Source organism: Conger conger, chromosome 8 (assembly GCF_963514075.1).
Source record: "Conger conger chromosome 8, fConCon1.1, whole genome shotgun sequence".
NCBI classification, from domain to species: domain Eukaryota; kingdom Metazoa; phylum Chordata; class Actinopteri; order Anguilliformes; family Congridae; genus Conger; species Conger conger.
In genome coordinates, this window is record NC_083767.1 from 15,609,155 (window position 1) to 15,630,740 (window position 21,586).

The following is a 21,586-nucleotide window of genomic DNA, read 5'->3' on the forward strand; positions in this document are numbered from 1 at the left end:
TTCAATTATGTGAAATTTATGCACTGCCACTGCAATAAACTCGCTTCTATTTTTATTTTCCATTTTAACAACAAGCCTGGTATAATACATTTCCTTCAGAGCAATATACACTATACACTGAGCACTTTATTAGGAACACCTATACACCTGCTTGTCCATGCGATTATCTAATCAGCCAATTGTGTAGTAGCAGTGCAATGCATACAATCATGTAGATATGATATGATTTCGACCATGGAATGATTGTTGGTGCCAGACAGGGTAGTTTGAGTATTTCAGAAACTGCTGACCTCCTGGGATTTTCATGCAGAATTTGCAGAGAATGGTGCGGAAAAACAAAAAAACAACCAGTGAGGAACAGTTCTGTGTCCAGAAAAGCCTTGTTAATGAGAGAGGTCCGAGAAGAATGACAAGACTGGTCAAAGCTGACAGGAAGGTGACAGAAACGCATAAAATCACACAGAACAACAGTGGTATGCAGAAGAGCATCTCTGAAAACAGAGCACATGAAACCTCTAAGTGGATAGGCTACAGCAGCAGAAGGATTAATCAGTCTAAAAAGTACCTAATAAAGTGCTCACTGAGTCTAGCCACAATAAGATCCGCACAGCCGTTGGGCCCTTGAGCAAGGCCCTTAGCCCTGCTTTGCTCCAGGGGAGGACTGTCTCCTGCTTAGTCTAATCAACTGTACGTCGCTCTGGATATGAGCGTCTGCCAAATGCCAATAATGTAATGTAATGTGTATCTTACTTGAGGATGAATTCAGTGCGCAAAGGAAAAGTGAAACATATATATTTTTGTGTGCCTCTGACAAGTATTGTCACATAAGATCATAGTGTCAAATTACTAGAATGTGCCAAAAATCACAAATTAGTAAGTCAGCACTTGTTTTTGAGTGCATATTTGGTGAAGAACAGTATCCTTACCATGTGAATCACAGCTTCGGAAAAAGCATTTTACAGCAACTGCAGTCGTGTACCAGGTGCATTATCTATTTTAATTCCTGCTCAGAGCAACTGGAAAACACATTTCAGAACTGCAAGTGCTTGTAAAGGTGTGAAAAAACCAGCAGTGAGTCACAGAATCTTCAGAGATAGCTCCAGTCTACTGAACGACTGAACCACGTATTGCGCTTTTTTTACATCGGAAGAATCAGAAAAATAAATACCCCTTTCCTTTTTTTCTGTGCAATAGGGCACATACCTATTATTTCCCGCATATTTTGTTTATCTGTGAGATTTTATTCTTTTTTTTTTTTTTACTGCTTTCTCTGCCTCATAAAGCGTGCTGTGCATTGGAAAGCAGTGAAACTAAGGTGTTTCTTAGAACAATAGTATGCAACTACTCTTCTCATATTACCTCTGACATCAGTGGGATTCAACAGCCCTCCTCTCAGAAGCTGTCAGTGATTGCCACGAGATGAACAGCGGCTAGGTGCTATCACGTCACTGCGCATCAAATTCTTCAACCAACCAATTTCCCTCGCAAAAAAAAAAAAAAAATAAATAAATAAAAGAATTTCCCTCACCAGATGTGTGCAGTGCTGAAAAAAAAATTTCAGCCATTGACGGAGGCTGCATTGCCATTCTGCTGGCTTATAAAAAAGCCTCCTTGTTATAAGTGTCGGCTGAAGGGGCTGAATAAGCACTCAAATAATCTTTGATTTCCACCTGCGGTTTTGAGACGCGGCAGTGAAATGGACTGGCAGCATTCGCGACAGCAACGTCTGCTCCGACAGCAGCATCCCAATGCCCTCTTGAAAGCATGGCATTACCGTCACGAGCAGCATGTACTGTACATACAACACGGGAAGAAAAGGACTTATGATGACAACTATGTTTAGAACAGCATTTCATGTTTTTTTGCTAGTTTCTGGATGTGATGCTTTGACTTATGGTAGAACCTATGCACTTGTAAGTCGCTTTGGATTAAAAGCGTCTGCCAAATGACTAAAATGTAATGTAAATGTAATTCCATCACGGTAGAAATTGGATGTACTCACAATAATGATAGCGATAAAGAATGTGAGAAAATGTGGGTCATTTTAGCACTGCGATAATCATTTTCAGACAGGGTCTATCTGTTTCACTGGCCTGGACACCAGTTCACCAAAACGAAGTAGATAAGCTTCGTGAGACGAAATTAACCAACTCCATACAGTATGCTGCATTTCTAAGTCAAAATTGACAAGCGACTTTCGCTTGATACAAGAGGCCAGATATCTAGATCCAGATGTCTTGCCTGTGATGTATTTGATCTGTTTGAAACTATACAAGCTAACATATTTCATACAGAATAAAACACACAATGAACCGAATACTCATGTCAAGGATGAGGTCTAAGCACATACGTATAAGGACAAAGCAATATATTATTTTGAAAATCTTTAAAGAATGTAAAATCATAAAATTCTCAGTAATTCACAATTATTTACCCCTAGCCAGCAATATATAATCAATTTGTACCTTTTTTGCTTGGAAAACGTACTCGTTTGTACCGAAAGAGAACATTACTGTACTTCCAGGGTACATTTGGGAAATTTGATCGTTGTATTTTTTGTTTAGAACACCACTTCATGTGTATTTTACTAGTTATTGATGTGATGCCTTAACGTGTGGAAGAACCTATGCATTTGTAAGCTGCTTTGGATTAAAACAGTCTGCCAAATGACTAAAATGTAAACATAAATTTGATCCTTGAAGAACAAAAATGTATCTCCGCTGTCGCTTCTGAAAGTGTAATGTATATTTTTATTTTGTCCTGGCAAAAATGTTAATTCTCTGTCAGCACATTCTTTTTTAAACGTGGTTGTAAATAGTTGTGAAATATCAGTGGTTTTCAGTGGTGACCTTTACTGGGCTGTCTTAGGCAACGGACAAGCCCAAAGAAAAGAGCCTGCTGCCAGTTGTCTACACTGCCACTGGAGTGCTCCAAATGTGTGAATGTGTATCCAGCATTAGCCACTATATGTTTATACCTGCAGGTCTTTACTTCAGTACATTCCAGAGAAGGCTTATACTGTACATATGTGCATTAAAGCTACAGTAGTGGTATTCACAAACATCTTTTTTTTTTAATACCCATGATCCGTCATTCAGCACAGATTCATATAAGATACCCATATGCAGGATGTTTGTTGGTGGAGGAACCCTTCCTAGAATAACAGCTTAAAATTGCTTGCCATGAATACAAAACCATTGTTTTATTCTCCATTACCTTTAGGTGCTGGTAGCTTCAAGTGGTAGAACTGTGTAAGCCAAATTATGGGATCTCAAATAGCTGTGGGCTGGGGATCTTTTTCTGCTTCTAAAGTGGCAAGGCTGGTTTGGACTGAATTCAATAAAATTAATACTCTATTAAAGCTCAGAGATCCAGAACCAACGACAGACCAGTCCGCTTCAGATCACCGGGAAAAGGAATGTTCATGTTGAACAAATAAGCATTTCTTAAATGTCTTCTCTTGGACTGCAAAATGCAAAATTAACTATATAATGTGCATAACTACTATTTTGGCAAATCAAATGATAAAAACAGAAACCAATAAAACATCTTTCACCACTTTTAATACAAAACGGTTTCCAAGACCGTTTGACAACACTGCTGTTTTGGATTGTATCCTTTATTTTATGTGCATGAGTTCACTTCAATTGAGTTGAATGGATATACATGACATAATCTTCAATGAGGCATATTGAGTATTAATGCAATGCCAATTACAAGGAAAATTACAGCTGGTTCTTAGAACTCCAATAATTTGACGTTTGCCTATTAACATTATTGATATGGGGCTTTAGAAATCATTTGTTTGATACATTATCATTGCAATACCAATATCACTGGGTAATGTTATATAATGTTACACACAGTGTTCATTTAGCATCCAGTGCAATGCTGCATACTTTTTCTAGGCATACAGTAATGTGGGGACGACATAGCCACGGGATGCCAGCATCACTTCAACCTCAATGCAAACCACTCTCCCATATTTGTCATTTGAAAAAAACAATATGTGATTATACGGCCTACTTGACTCTCAGCAAGTCTCGATCTGCTTCTTCATATTTTTTTGTGACTGCAAAGCAAAATTAAAATGTGTGGATTGTGTAATATCTATTCCCTGTCCATCCCTTAATACAGAGACTACAGATATAGGTCTCTAACCCCTTTTCTGATCTGCAGTCAACATTTACAAATAATTAGTTAGGGAAAATAACCTCAATGTCATCAACACCCTTTACTCATGGAACAAATAATTTATGTTATCATTTTTGTCAATGACTTTCTAAATAACTTATTTGCCTTGCTGATGAAACAGCCAGTAGGACTAGATTATGTTCACCAGCAGCAGCAGAGATTTCAACATGTCAACACTGAACACATCAAAGGATGATTGAGAAGTCTGATGGACCCTTTCTACATTACATTACATTACATTACATTAATGGCATTTGGCAGACGTTCTTATCCAGAGCGACGTACAGTTGATTAGACTGAGCAGGAGACAATCCTCCCCTGGAGCAATGCAAGGTTAAAGGCCATACTAAATGGCCCAACAGCTGTTGACCTTTCTATATTTACTAGTGCTTGTATGAAATGGGCCTGGTCAGGTGAAAAAGGGAAGAAACAAGCCGAAGAAGAAGGTGCCACATTTTCTTCACCCTTGTTCTTCAGTTTTTTAAGGTCATCGCAGCAGGCTAAGTAGCTTTGAAGATTTACTTTTCCGAAAATGTTTTCATGTTTTTTTTCCCAGTGGCCTCTGGCAGAAGAGGGACTACAAAAACACGAGATTGTCATCAGGTGTCATCACTCAACAGTACAAGCAAAAGTACAATGTACAAGCAAAGCCACTGCTCTGTACAAGAAGCATTTTCACCTCCAGGATGTCTCCAGAAATGCAATGTCAGAAGTGATGAATATAAATAATTTAATTCACCTCTTTTATATTTAAAAAAGGGAAACTAAAACAATGTAGTTGAAAAAGCATTGAACAGTTACATAGACATTTGGCTGGTGGAATGGTGCTTGTTCTTTCTCCTCCATATTTCCTTTAAATAGGATCGGCCATTTTATGCATACTTTCAGTAATGAAGTAATAGGTTACTGCAGGGAAGAGTGTAGCCATATAATGCTCGCAGGCTTTAAATCGCAGTATATGAGATGTCGTAAGAGAGACCGGTTGCCTGCTAGGGCAGTAAGGAGCCTCGTCGAAAGAAAGCGGTCCCTTATGATGAAAACAGGCTGTTGATTGGCAATTTGCTAGAGTTAGGAGTCACCAGTCTGCGCCCGGTTCATTCCGACGTGGAGAGAAAATTCATTCTCGCTGCACGGAGGAGTGTTGAAGAGGGCAGGCGATAGATCCACTCAGCCAGCCGAAGGCGAAGCAGCAGGAGAGGAGCGTGGGTGTACAGGGAGCCAGAGTTTCCTCCGCAGGCAAACGCAGTAAGATGGTGCATTCTGAGCGGCAACGGGGACAAACAAGACAGAGAAATCATGTGGCGGCTGGACAAACACGGTGCGGTATAGAAAGAGCACACCTGCAGCGAAGAGAGGAGCCTATAGTCTGAGGCTTTTAGGCGCTAAACCAAGTGACTGAAAGGGCACTTTAAACCACCCGCGTTCTCAGAACTAGGGCAGAAGGAAAGATTTACTCAGGCAAGGCGATGGCCACTTCAATCAAGTGTCTGGGAGAAATAACAGTTTGCTGGCTCCGTTGAGTAGTCCTGACAAGCATTCAAAAAGGGGAACATTTGTAACATTATAATGGTTAGGCTACTGTTATCATTATAAAGGTGAAGGCTGTATTTCGTTTGCCAACATTGAATTAAGATGGAAACAACAGCTGTACAATAGGAAGACTATTTTCACTGTGAAGTGAAAGTTATTTTCCAAGTTATTGAAATAAAATGGCTTTTTAGCAGCTTTGCCTTTGGAAGCGGTCTTTGTTCAAACTGTTCGATAACATTCATGAATATTCATAGTGACCAGAAAACAGATTAAAATTGTTTGCAATAATTTCTTAGTGAGGTGTCTGACATTACCTACTTCAGAAATTCAATAATATTAGTTAACTAGCTATCCTAGAAAAGAAAATCCAAAATTGTACAGTTGTTCATGCTTTTCTTAATGAAAGCCTGCAAATCTCTACCATATGAAATGATGTTTGTTGTTATTGGAATGTTGTGTTTCTCTGGAATGCGATTGGCCATTTCTATAAAGGCCTCAAGTAATCAAGGTGTTTTCTTGGGTACATCAAATAAAAAGGATGCGCAAACAAACTCCTAATAACTGCAAATGGCTGAATAAGGCTGCCTATTTCAGTGTTTTATATTATATTACCAAGCTGAGGTAAAATATGACCTTGACTGAGGTAAAAAGATGACTCCATACTTGGAGACTTGGTGTAATAAAGACAGATGATCTGTTGTTTCCCCTATTGACAGGAAATATCTGCAGTACTTTTTAAAAGTGTTATATTGCGGCATTACTCTAACACTCTCTGTCTTCGGATCGTCTGTTTGAAATTATTCTGGTGCACTGTGGGGAGGATTTTTTACACCGACACTCTGAGACAGGAAATACAGAGTTGTGCTCACATGAGAAGAACTAAAACTAATAACTGCTCAAACAGAGTCTTGAAGATGTCCTTGAAGATTAAGATAACCTTGACTGGACATACCTGGGGTCCACTGTGCCAAACACTACAGGAAGGACTGAAAGATCCCCTGTTGAGACACAAAGGAGAGAAATAACTTGTAAAAATAACAAAAAGGGGAAAGGCACTGGGAGATTAAACACAGCATTGTTTCACTGTGATGGCTAAGGGCCTTTGCCTGAACGGTAATCACAATTAAGTGATAATATAGAGTATCAGAGACATATTGGCAACAGAAATATAAAGGTTACTTTCCCCCACAGTCTTTAAAATAGTTTCCTCAGTTTGTCTCAATTAAGGCAATGTTGGAGTTTAAGAATTCCCCATAGACTAATATTTCTTGAGTAGCTCATGCATTTTGAATGCACTCATGAGTGTGCATAACTGAAAATAAAACCAAAGTAAATAATGGTCTGGCAGTCAACTCACTTACTTCCTCACTTAGCATGATTCCCCTTTATCTGTGCTACCAATTGCATTGTTTAACCTTGCTTATTTTTCACTTCCTTTATCTTGTGGAACAATTTCCCCACAATTTGCCCATAATTGGCCCGCAATTACTGCATGTCACGATTTGCCCACAGACCCTGATACTGCCACGAAACATTATTTGGTCAATTTGCTGAAATAATTACATGGGTTTGGCGCAGTATGATCTAATTTGGCACTCTGATGAAGAAGGGCAGTCATGCAGTGGTTCTGGGTACAGTAGGTACCATACGGGGAGGAACAGGTGGGATTGAGGGCCACAGTGTTTGGTAGAAAACATACATGTTTAGTTATGCTCATATTCTTACCCTATTTTAGACCCTCTATGCAGGGGTTAGCAAGCAGCCGCTCCCCTGTGTGTAGCTGTAACAAAACGCAGTTATGCGGGATCCAAGTGCAGAAATAGGTTTAATGAACAAACTCAGGGGTAATCCAACATCCGTAGTAAGTATAAACTATAGTCCAAGTAAGTATAAAATCTACAAGTTCAAAGCAGAAATCCATCCAACAGTAACACAGAGAGAACAGGGCAGGGCAGGGCAGTTAAACAAATTGGAAACACTTAGACACCAGGTAAATGACAACAAACTAAGACAGGGGAAAGTTGAATTATACCACAAAGGCTCAGTGAAACAGAAGTGACAACAATACCCCACAAAGAAATAGAACAAAGGGGCATGGCTCCATAGAGAGTCCACAAATCAAACAGAACAGGTGAAACTAATAGTCCGGTGAGTGGGAACACTGATGATGAGAGTTGGAAGAAGTGGAGTGGATGGTGGAACTGGAGTCCATGACAGTAGCAGTCCTCCATGTATTCATTTTAGAATGAATGCCTGGGGTTGGGTTCTGTTCGTGGGTATTTATTCTGTGCTTTAATGAGTCAGTTAAAGAAGATGAACAACACTGAATCGAGGGAAAATATATAATTTATGCTGTAATATCTGGATCAGGGGCAAATATGAGGGCTATTCACAATAAAATTTAAGAGACTGAATAAAGTAAGAGTGATGCCCATAAACACAATGCACACTTCAAATATATCAGATACTAATGCATAAATTATATAGAGAGACTGAAAGATTAAATGCTTGTGTTCTGCAATCATGCTATTTGACAGATGTCTAAGCTGCACAGAAATTTCTCAATCAGTGCATGTACAACCACGTGTTGTTTTCCAGTTTTTCTCCCAATAAAACTAAATTGCCGGAAAAGTAAGAGGCTTTGGAACTGGTACAGGCCAGAACCCACGGGGGAAGCCAGCGAAAGGAATTCTGGGACTGCATGCAAACGGTCTGAGAACATCTGCTAATGACATGGCCACCCACACCACATCCACACACGAAAACGAGCGCAGACCGCGTTTCATCTTCCCAGACTCGACCGCGGCGGCTCTGACCCACAGTGCATTTCTGCCTGGATACGGAGCGCACGCGAAGCTTCTCCCGCGCCGGGGCCTGTAAAACGATATCGCTGCATCCGCATCACAAAGGACGAGACGAGGACATGGAATTGACGTCCGTTTCGGGGGGGGGGGAGAGTCCGATCGCGGAGAAACGCGGCCCCCGTTTCAGCCTGCTGCTAGCTGCGGTTAGGGGTTTCCGTGGGAACGGCTGACCGCTCGTGATCTCTGCCCAGACGGTGACACCGAACACAGAGGTATGGTCTGGCCCGTATGAGAGACTGGGTCCCATGAGCTGATCATTGAAAGGGCTCTGCTGCTGTCTGGGCTGATTTTTCCAGAAAGATCTAAAGAGCCCATCCCTTGAAGAGCAAAAACAAAACCAACTGCAATAACACAAGTGTGCATAGAGACTCATAACTGCAAGACATTCCCTCCAAGCATTTCCCCAGTTACAAAAAACACTAATGTATCACAGAAACACCTAATCTATGGTGGTTTTTGTTCATTTTTTCATATTTCACTAGGATATGCCCTTTACAAAGGCGGATTGATATGGAATTAAATAAGAAAATAAGCACCCATGAAATCCACATCATAACCAGGGATTTAAACAACAACAGAGGCATCATGGATGCATTTTAATTCGCAAAGGTTCCAGGAAGGTACCAAAAACAGCTTGCTTACACTGAAATTGCTCTTGAATAACCATATATTTGTACACAAGCACAGCACATATACATCCACACCTAAGCATGTATGTATTTAATGTCCATATCATTGTATTGTGTAGTGCAAGGGAAACATTGATTATGATTTTGTTTTTAAACAGTGAGCCATATGAAAAAAAAATCTGTAAAAATGATCCAACATGTAGCTTCTGCTAGAGTATGACTTATTTTTTAGTTAAAACACAGGTAGAGTGGAGAGGTGTATTTTCAGAAAATTTGGGAAATGTAATCTCACCATTCCCCATTGATTTGATCCATACTGAGGTCTCGGTCTAAAACCCTATTTTATTTAAATTTTACTACAGTACTTTCAAAATACTACAGTACATTTGGAACAGTAGGCTTCTGGCATAAAGATAGCTTTAACTGTTTGTGCCCGTGAACAAAAGCCATATGCAAATGTGAGGTCGTTAGTCTTATTTATACAGCTAGTTTCAAAGTAGAACACAAGCTGCCTTCAAGAAAAAGCCTGGTATGTGTTGCTATGGAAATAAGCATCGCTGGTAACTCACAAGGGATCGTGTTGAATGAAGATCACCCCTCCGACACCCCCTGCTAGCAAGATAGACAGATTGCCATCAGGCAGAGCTGAACATTAAAAATATGTCAAGCTAAAAAGTAATATTAAGCATGATTCTGTGTGTTTATTGCACTGCCTTGTAGTATACATTTTATGGGCCATGAAGCAGTATGTCAAAACATAATAAATAATCGGCATGCAACAATAGATGAATTAAACTTTTCCTCTGTCATTGCTGTCTTTTTTATATTTTATCCAATTTAGCATTTTGAAAGGTTGTATATTTTTTATTTATGTATAGGTTTTAGTGTTTCTTGACTATTTTTTGTGTGTGATAAAGACATTTTTTCAGCTTTACAATGTTTTACTGTGGTAAAGGGTGCTTTCAAAGGCAATCAGTTGTTTGCGGTCAAATGGAAGAACGCTCACTTTGAATAACTCGGCAGCCTGCATCATAAAAGTGCTTCACATGCACTCAGTGATCACTTTATTAGGTCGACCTGTACACCAGCTTGTTAATGCAAATATCTAATCAGCCAATCTTGTGGCAGCAACTAAATGCATACAAGCATGTAGATTTGGTCAAGAGGTTCAGCTGTTGTTCAGACCAAATGTCAGAATGCGGAAGAAATGAGAACTAAGTGACTTTGACCGTCGAATGATTGTTTGTGCCAGATAGGGTGGTTGGAGTATCTCAGAAATGAGAGAGGTCAGAGGAGAAGGGCCAGATTGGTCGAAGCTGACAGGAAGGTGACAGTAACACAAATAACCATGCCAGTGGTATACAGAAGAGCATCTCTGAACACACAAGGCATCAAGACAGTAAGTGGATCGGTCACAGCAGCAGAATACCAATAAGTCTAATAAATACCTAATAAAGTGCTCACTAAGAGTATTGTAGGTGAATATACGCCTACTTTGTAAATTCATAATTAGCTGTGCATTGTACATTTTACAATATACTGGATAGTTTATGAAATGCCACTACACTTGCATGCAAAAATCCTGTTTGGTGTCAAAAATCCTGTGTTGTGTGTGTGAGAGAGAGAAAGAGAGAGACCCATTCACTTTTAATCTTTTTCGCTTTGCAAGCTTGACACGAGCAAACAGGCCAGCAAAGAGGACTTCACATCCACATGACAGTGAGATACGTCAAGCTGGTGCACATCAAATCCCAATCCCACCCTCAGTACCGCATATGGGTGCACAGAACTGTGTTTACAAGAAATGTATTTTTTATGTATTATTTTTATGAGAGAGGAGCGTGTAATGCCCTGTAATTCCACATCCTCATCTTAAAAGCAACCCTCCAATTACCGGAAAAGGGTGGGCTGCAGCGAGAGGCAGTTTCAATCAGGCCGAGACACTGAGCATCCTGCCACTCACAGACGCAAGAGCCTGTCATGTTCTAGCACTTTCTTCTCAAGAGCCCTCCAGTTACAGAATCTGCTCGTTCACAGTTATCCAGTTATACAGACACAATTATGTACTTATAATATTTGGGTTTTATTTAGATCATCTATCCGTCCATTTCCTACGCTTTTACAGGGGGAAGAGAGGCAGGACGACACCCTACACAGGTTACCAATCAATCACAGGACCCACACACCATTGACTTACACACTCATAACAACAGTCAATTTCCATGACCTACTGTGTGTCTCTGGACTGTGGGAGGAAACCGGAGAACCAGGTAGACAAATCCCCCGCAGAAGCAGCAGGAGGAAGCATCAGTTAAACCAACCAGTTAAAACGTCAAAGGAACAGAGACCACCCGAAGGCACATGCACAATCTCTACATCTCGAGTACAGTGCACGTGCCTTGGAGGAGTGGGCCAGGCGGTGTGAGTTGAGCACCCTACAGAATGCAGAAGTAGATGGTGTCAGAGCCAAGATGTCTAAAGTGGACCCAACAGTCCCAGCTAGGAGCCAAGAATCAGCTGGTATCTCAGCTAGATTGCCTCAGATTGGGCCAGTTTACCACAGTCAGCTATAACTTCCGCCTTGCTTACACCATCCCTTCCTGTTTGCAACAGAGCCAGTGAATATACACAAACAATAATCCTTATCATTATTGTATTACTGTATGCTGTGGAAATATTGCATTTTCCAAAACAAAAAAATAACAAACTGAACAAGTATCAATATACCCTGGACATGTTGAGAGAGCTTGAACTTTAGGAGAAATTTGCACAATACTGCATGAGTAATTAGTGCACTGTCATTTACTACATGATTCAGTGGTGAAAGAAAACGGGCCTCTCACAAGAAGATCATGACACTTTTTCAGTCCTACTTGACATGGACACCCACTGAGAGCCTCCCTGTGTGAAAGGGCTTCTCTGCTGTCATTTTCCACTGATGAATAATCAAGCTCATTCATTATAAAACTAATATCTCAACGACAGGCAGCTGGAGCACTTTAAATCTGTAGTATGACCCAGGACAGCATACCTATGAATCGAGGCTGTCAAGATGGGTTTCTCTCAAAGGAAGCAAGAAGTTAGATGATTTGTGAATTAGTTCCTATTTGTGAAGAATACAGGTAATTATTTCTTCTTTTGGCAAATATAATGTTTGGTAAGCCACATGATAAATATTTATATAAAATGATATACAGTATATATGGTATATACAGTATATATATTTAGAGTTTTATCACATTTAATTTCAGGTTAGCCTATTGTTAGCTTTCTTCTCTATGAACTAATGATGCAAGAACACAAAGCTGTCCAAGAAACAGCTGAGCAGCCAATTGTCCAATTACTTTTGCACCCATAAAATGCGGTAACTGTATAAAAACGACTACACTTCCTACATAAATCATTGGATACGGATGCAAACAACCATTGTTTCATTGGAAATGTCGAGTTTTATCTGCGATACTTACGTGGCCCTCTGTCTTTCATTTAAAACAAAAAGAACAAGTTCATTTCTTTATTTTTTTGGAAAAGGCAGAAAAGGGCGCTTCTGATCTGTGAGTGACTGGTGGACTTCAGCAGGCTTCAATGTTCTTCTCATTCTGGTCTGAACCACCCACTCTCAGGCTGGGTGGTCGTGTCACTGTCACAGTGAAGCTTTTCAACACCTCTTCAGCCCTGTCTTCTTCCTGGTACTGGCAGGACACCAAAGCCAAGCAAAGGGCTGATCTGAAACACGGCGAAAGGCTCGGACGTTCCAGCTGCATGGTCGCCCTTATGAGAGCGTTGATTTCGCAGCTTTGATGTGTAAGATTCAAGCCTCATTAAGTCTCATTTTATCTCACTTCCTAATACATAGAGAAGTTAAAATATAAGTCACAGACTAACAAATACAAACTCACACGAGCATGCACATGCCAAATAGCTTACGCATACTTAATTAAAAAAATAACTTTTAGGGATCTTTGGCATTCAAATGCATAGGGGACGTTATTCAATTCAGACTGCTAATTACAGTCTCAATGGAAATACAAACACCTCCACAGAATTATGATGGCTGCCTCATTCAAAGAACAGGCTGTCAGCTAGACAAAATAAAATCCTGCAAATGTCAGTCTACAGATCGAAATAGGAGTTAATATAAATGATGCACATGAATCTGTCAAAACAAAGAGGGCGAACTATCATTGCTTTGAATTTAACACACATTTAAGTGGTATATCTATTTATTTTTTGCTTAATTTCTTCACCTAAAAATAGAGTGATTCCTTTACTGCTGGCCATATCTTCCCCGGTTGACACCATTCCTATAATGCAAAGGTGATTATTTTTGCCATTGCTAACAAAATGGCTGTCCATGGGTTAAGCTTGATACTGCAGGCCCTTGTAAGCTTTGACAGCTGTTTTCTAGTTCTACCCAACATGTTTAAAACAATAGAGCAGGTTGCTTGGCAACCATAGAGTGATCTTCTGGTCCCAAATTTTGTATTGCAAACCAAACCAAACTACACAATGAATCCGCACATGTGCACGTGCATGCACACACACACACACACACACACACACATACAAATGCATGTATGCACACACGCACACACGCATACAAGCACACACATGTGCATGCACACACATACACACTTGCACACATACCCGCATGCACACAAATGCATTCACACACACATGTACACACAGAAACTTACACCATTATTCACATCTGTAAAAGCAGGAAACAATTCTGCATGCATCATAATTCATTTTCTTTCCACAGTAAATTATTCATAAGCATGCCTCTGTTGCTGGCTAATGCATAATGATTCATTTTGAAATACCGTATCATTACAGAAGCATGATCATTTGTTGGTTTAGAAGGTTTTTGAACTGGAAGAATATACTGTTACTGGAAAGAAACACTACTTTCTACACAACATTCTTGAAGAATTTGTTTCATTTGGAAAAAGGCGTCAATGTCAAACCTAAACAATGTTATACTGTTGTGAAGTGGCACAGACCACAATGACCACAATATCACAACTGTAATTTTTTCTCAACATATTTATATATAGTTTATTATGTCATCGCAATAAAGTGCTATGCCTTTGTGCAAAAATAAAAGAAAACAACATGAAATGCTCTGTCCTCACATAACATTGCATTACAGTAGCAGAAGAAGGTAATAAACCACCACTGATTGAATTTTTACCATTGCAGAACTTTGCTTGCCTCACAGTGAATCCACATAAGGTTTAAAGTTTGTTTCCATAGAGACAAGGTGAGTCATATAGCAGTCTTCTGGAACACTTCCAGAGATTCAATTTTTATCTGGTGATGAAACCTTGTGTCTAACCATCACCTTAAAGAACAAAGTCTAATAAGAGTAATGTGAGGCTCTAACAAAACATGTTGCTCCACAGTACGTTATACAGCCATATAGTCACACCAGCCATTGTTCCATTTTAACTGTCTGCTTTCTCATGCACCGCAGTGCATGACTTGGAACTAAACCCACCAGACACAGGAACTAAGAGAGGTCAGTCTTAGAAAATGTATGCAACATAATAATTTATGCACAGTGAAATATGTGCAATTATTATTGGAGTACAGCATGCGATAAAACGCTGGTGATTTGTTTGTTTGTGTTTATAGTTGGTGGCCAGGTCTCCATGTATCCTGCATAATGCAATGATAATGTACAGTAATGGCGATTAGTCAGAAAACCCAATTAAATAAATTAACTGAAATACAGGACTAGTTCAACAAGTTGGGGTGGAAATGCTGGGTTGTCTGGTCACCCTATTTTTAGCTGTTAATACCAATGTTTTTCCTAAATTCTGTTATGGACAATCTTTAAAACATTATTTAAATATGTATAGCCAACAATGTATGTTTGCTTACTAGTATGCATTGATATTATTGCAATCTCCAGAAAGTTCTAAACCATGCCATGCATTGCTACATCTTAAATAGGATTTACAAATGTAGAAGCCAAGTAAAAGTCATAATTTATTTTACTTAATTGACAGAGACAGTGGGCAGCCACTTGGCAGTCCCAGAATTCGCTATTAAACTGATTTAATCTCTTCTCTCTGGGCAGGCAACAGTAAAAGACAGCATACATAGAATGTCAATGTCAAAAGAAGAACCTATCACCATGAAATAAATTGTAAAATTATAGTACTAAATGGGTGTCTTTAGATCAGACATCATTAGAGTTATGGATTAAGCCATTCAAAATTGTAATTACAATATAAAACGTATGCAATGTGGCTGCAGTGTACCTGGTCGGTGTTAATTGTTTAGCGTAGGGGTCCCTAATCAGTGAAGTGACCCTTTTAGTGGTCTTCACCCTCACAACTGATTATGATTATCGCTATTACCTAAGGTTCTCCGGAGTGAGTGAAGCAATAAATACAGTTAGTATACTGTTTACCTAGTTAAGTAAAATGTCTACATAACAACACTGGCTATCATTAGTCAGAACCAAACAGCACAAAAAACATTGAACCAGTGGATTTGCTATAGTGGATATAGTCCATTTGCGTGGTAGAGTGCTAGTTGATTAGCATTACTGCATTAGTGGGTTAATGCATTAGTATTAGTAATGCCTTTACGCATTAGAGGGTTCGTGAAGTAATGTGCTGGTGCATCAGTAAATCGGTGTGAAAGTTGGGAGATTTGAGGCCATCTTTTTTGCGTTCGTTCTCTGAAGGCAGATTGAAGCCTTCTTCTGTAACAACCCATGAGCTAACGCTTTCTCTCATTCTCTCTCGAGTTCAGCCGTGTGACAGTCAGTGATAAATAATAGAACTCATGTGTAGTTTCAGGCAATATTTGAACATAACACTGCTATGAAATAAAGACTTTGGGATCAAAGGATTCAAATCTAAAACTGTTTTCCTGCCAGGACTTCAGAACGGATGGGTCTGTGTGCACATGCATCGCATGTATATGTGAGTGCATTTTACGCATGCTCTTTGTGAAAAATCTTTTGCTCTTTTCATGACTATTTTTTAATCTGCTTTTTATACATCATGCAAATGCAACTGGGGAGCCATTACCAACACACCCATCAATATTATATGCATATGCTAATGTAAGATGAGAGTTCATTTAAATAGATCTTAAAAAGCCTTCATGTAAACATAAATGCTTTTCTCTATAAAAGAGACTATTAAAGAGACTCTGCCAGTTTACACAGATATAGAAGAAAACAGAGGTGCTGAAACGACTTTCATTGTATTATCAATCTACCATCTATTGTTCCATAGGGCAAGAAAATACTCCTTATTGGTGAAGCACTCCAAAATGTGCACTTGCGTAGAGTTTTGGCTTCACAGCCTTTTACCCTTGTCCATTTCAGATCCCATACAAATTAATGTCTGCACATTCTGAATGCCGTAGCTGACAGTGGAATTGGTGTATATGGAAGCATAAAACGGGTTTTACGATTTCTTGCCAACATAACCCATAATTTGCAGTCACCATGCGATCGCAAGCACTCTTTGCCCAAGATAACTTATATTGCTAGAGAAGTACATCCAAGTTTAAGTTCTCAGCATTTATATGACCTGTAGTGATAGACCTGAATAACAACATGCCCAGCAGTGTTAGACCTGTAAAACATTCCTTGCAGTGATAGACCTGACCACAATATACCCAGCAGTGTTAGACCTGACAAACATTCCTTGCAGTGATAGACCAGACTAACAACATCCCCAGCAGTGTTAGACCTGACTAACATTACTTGCAGTGATAGACCTGACTAACAACATTCCCAGTCTAGTGAAAGTATGCACAAAATCACTAAAGCACTACCGAATCAGAACAATTGAACTACTGAGTATTGTTGAGTCTTATGGCTCTGGTTCCACAGGTCAAAACTGATGCAGGACATGGCGGTGGCTAACAATGAAACAGACCCACAAACCCATCCCTGTGAGAAGGCTTAAAGCTTTAACATTGCTGGCACTGTCATGAGCGCATGATGGGCATACAACCTCAAGTCAGAAAGTTGATAGGCCTGGATTCAATTCAATTTTCTCGATTACTTTGAATCAAAATTAATAGTGACTTATTAAGAAATTGAGACAGTATACCCAATTGTTCGCTTATGAACTAAAACTGGGATTTTTAAAATGAATAAATAAGAACTGCATGTATTACAAACATAAAGCTGGGTGGAAATGCTGATTGAATCCAGACCAAACACATGCGGCTTGTACTCCTTGGTGGTCGTCCATAAATCTGGTTTGTCACAGCGATCTTCAGCTTCATCTAATTGGTCAGCCTGTGGTCTCGGGCCTTCAGCATAGGAAGAGGGAGAGCTGACCTTGACGATGAGATGCTGATTGAAATCCCATGTGGCAAGCCTTCCGAACACATGAGAGAGCAATATAAACACAGCCGTGAATCGTTACGTCGTCCCGGCCGAGTCCCCTCCACAAGGTCAACGGGATTGTCCTAAAATGGCACCCTTCAAACACCGCTCTGTGTACAGGCATTCAAAAATGCTATCTCAAGCGGTCAGTTAAATGCTCAACGCTATCATCCCAATGGTGTTAAAACAGTTCCGCAAAAAGAGCAAATTATCACTTGATGGTTTCATCCTGCTAAGGGCTAAAGCATGGAAGAAATCAATTACACATGTCATTGGGTTAGATCTACTGTGTAGGTCCTAATGATGTTAGGTGATAATACTGCATAATCAACAGGGCTGAGGCTTCTTAAAACATTCACATCACAGTGCAGCTGTCTAGCATAGCAAATAGGCGACCCGGTCCCACAACTCTAAGGTTGTGTGTTCAATTCTCAAGTGAGGTACTATTGTTGTACCTTAAGAAAAGGTACAACCGCATCAGTGCACTTCCACTTGACTAATACATATTAAGATGTGCAGTATGTTGGTCTGCCAAAAGCCTCAAAAATGTATATTTGATATTTGTGTTCTAATCATAATCGCGACAGCCAATTTAACATAAATCGATGTTTATGTAAAAATGTGAATCTTTGGCTGTTTTAGACTTTCATCTTCATTTTGTAGAACAATATCTTGGCTTTCATAATTTGCATGTCTTATTCAGAGTAAAATATAGTTCACTTTGAAGCATTTAATTAATTTATTTTTTTGAAATGATTTGCTGGCAGAGGCGGCACAGATGGTGCAGTGGGTAGCACTGCCGCCTCACAGCAAGGAGGTCCTGGGTTCGAATCCCCGTCGGCCGGGGCCTCTCTGTGCGGAGTTTGCATGTTCTCCCCGTGTCTGCGTGGGTTTCCTCCGGGTACTCCGGTTTCCTCCCACAGTCCAAAGACATGCACGTTAGGCTGATTGGAGAGTCTAAATTGCCCGTAGGTATGAGTGTGTGAGTGAATGGTGTGTGTGCCCTGAGATAGACTGACGACCTGTCCAGGGTGTATTCCTGCCTTTCGCCCAATGTATGCTGGGATAGGCTCCAGCCCCCTGCGACCCTGATCAGGATAAGCGGGTTCAGATAATGGATGGATGGATGGATTTGCTGGCACTGAAAATGCAACAGGATACAACTCCCTTGTTATGTGGAGTAGAAAACTTTGGTATCGTTAGAAATTTTAGGTTTTTTGACAGAGCAGGTCACATTTCTGTTATCCAATATACTTCAGGGCAGCAGTGTAGCATAATGGTTGGAGGACTGGGTATGCAGCTGTGAGCTTTTGGCCAATTCCATGATTGGAGTGCTATTTGTGTCCCACTGTTATGAAATGTACAAATATACATGTAAAATAAAGGAAGTGAAAAATACTTTTTACACTTAAGTAAAATGTCCTTTACAGGAAGTTTCAGATAAACAGCTTAAAACATTAATTAAAGGTACAATAGGTAATTTCGGACTTCTAACGGACAAGAGAGGAATTGCAGCAATAAACACCCTCAAACCACAACACTGTTTATCCCTCCCCCTTCTCTGTGAACGCGCCGATGTTGAAATGCCATTGGCTGTGGTATTTAGAACCAATTTTCAACCAATGAGGTTGAATTATTGCAGTTTTGGAGTGTCGGCCCATCAACTGTATATTTTGAAACCCGAATTTAAGCTCTCCAAACACAGGCTGAGGCTGAGTCGACATGTCAGTGAGCCTTTTTCAATAATATGAAGGGATTTACAATGATCTTGTAACAATATTTTAACACAGCAATCCTACTTATTATACATTTACAAAGTTACAGTAACAAAGACTAAATGGCACCCCAATCGCGGAATCCCTCCCGTGCAATAGACAGGTGGGGTAGTGTATCGTCCTCTTGAGGAAGGTACTTAACCTGAATTGCTTACTGTAAGTACAATACCCCGCTGACCAACGGCTTGTGTGTAAAGAATGCAAACTGTCCCTCTAAATGTTAACAAATAGTAGTTTGCTTTTTTCAGAGAAAAACCCAACAGTACTTACTGATTTGGCTGTTCAATAACACCACACATTGCTTTTCACTGTATGCCAGGTATACAGTAAGTGGTGTAATTTGCACTGTGGTGTATTGTTCCCAAGCAACTTACCATCTCCTTCTCTCAAGCTGAGAAATAAATGTCTTCAATTAAGCTATTCTCCACTGCAGCTCAATTTATTAATAAAATGGTACTCTGGGTATGAATTTATTGGGCACTGTTTGGCCCTAGTGTGCTTACATCTTGCAAAGAACAGCGTTTCTCATAATGCTGTTTTGTTGTAGACCCTGAGGGACATGTTATTGGAGTAAATAAGGGCTTTGTCACTAGCTCTGCGGGTTATGGTGTTGGAGAATATAGTTACTTTTCTCTCTAGCATGGTGCTGGAGCATTAGATTGTAGTAAACTGTCATTTTTCAATTTATTCAGAGATGTTGTGTTGACGGAGATGGTGACCTTTCCATAGACTGTGGGACTCAGCATTGGAGTTAACAGAGGCTTCACCTTTTGCCCACAGGAATGTGATGTTGCATAAGACACCCAGTGGTACACTTTATCACTGGCCGAGCCCATGAAGAATGAGTGGTTCTTTGATACCTCCAAATGTATTCTGTAATAAAATTATTTTTTTCTCAGAAGTGCCTGGATTTCAAGGAAAAAATGTAATTTCCTTCCCTGTTGCTACGCACATCAAATCACTCTTACATAATTCTTAGTAGACAATTCAATTTCGGTGAATAATGTTTAAGAGCTCAGTAATGCTGCACTAAAGAGAAAGTCCCCCCTGCTCTAAAGAGAAATGTAAGAGGAAATGTATGAGGACACGTAATTATTTCTCCTCATGTATAGATTAATATATCAGACGTAGGTGCGGGACGTATATCATATCTATAAAAGAGGCCAGTGAATTTCCAGTGTGGCTTTATAGCTGTTGTCTCTTCTGAACTCTAATGGATGCTCTACTCCTTCTGTACCTGCTACTCTGTTTCCGGGGGGGGGGGAACTTTTAATCCCACAGTTTCCAAGAAGGGGTACAAAATGTGCACCACCACCAAAGAGAAAGGACACACACTCATGCACGCACGCACACACAAGCTCATGTCAGAGAGGATAATACCTGCACTCCGACACTGTCTAGACAGGGTCCTAGGAAATCCTCGTATATAAACTATGCATTAAGCCGTTCTGCCCTCCTGCTATCTAGAAACTTCCCTCTGCTGTTCATCAGTGTCAATCTCCCACTGACTGCGGCTATGACGACGCGGAGCTTTGATGTGCTCCAATGTTAAAGTGTCGTGCTGCTGCATGGCTTTATGCCTTTTGTAATCTTCCATTATCAAGCAGCCGAACTGGGGAGACCAGATGTCAACAGCATGCGAGATCGATGCCTGATCCTGTCAAACCGAAGAGATTAGCCGTGTTCACACCACGCCGCGCTAGGTGGGGGAAAGAGAGGAGACACCGTCGACGTCATTCTACTCGGGAGGCGAAGACGATTCATGAAAGAGGAAATGCTGCCACCCAGAGGACAAAGCCAGGCACTGCATTTTAGAATCATTTGCAGCCATTTTGTGGTACATTCCTCATGTAGTTAATCTCTAATTTCCATTTTATGAACATGCCTTCTTAGAATTAAAATAAATATAGCAGGGTCTTAATTCCTGCTGTTTTAGACAAATTAAAAAAATTAAAAATCAAAGTCCTTTCCTTTTTCAAGCAAAAAGCTTAAGTCCATGATTTCAACTGAAGACTGCCGCAAACAACAAAAAATTGTTTGGGTCACTACTCCTCTTGACACTAAATTACTTCATTTGACCCCCTACCATAATATCCTCATCACCCCCTCCCCCACAAATCGGCACCTCTTGTAAGAATTCACCGCTGCCTGCTGCAGTGTGAGTGGAGTGTTAAAGCGTGTTTGATGTTGTAAATTAGGGTGGGGTAGTTGCGTGACCTGCAG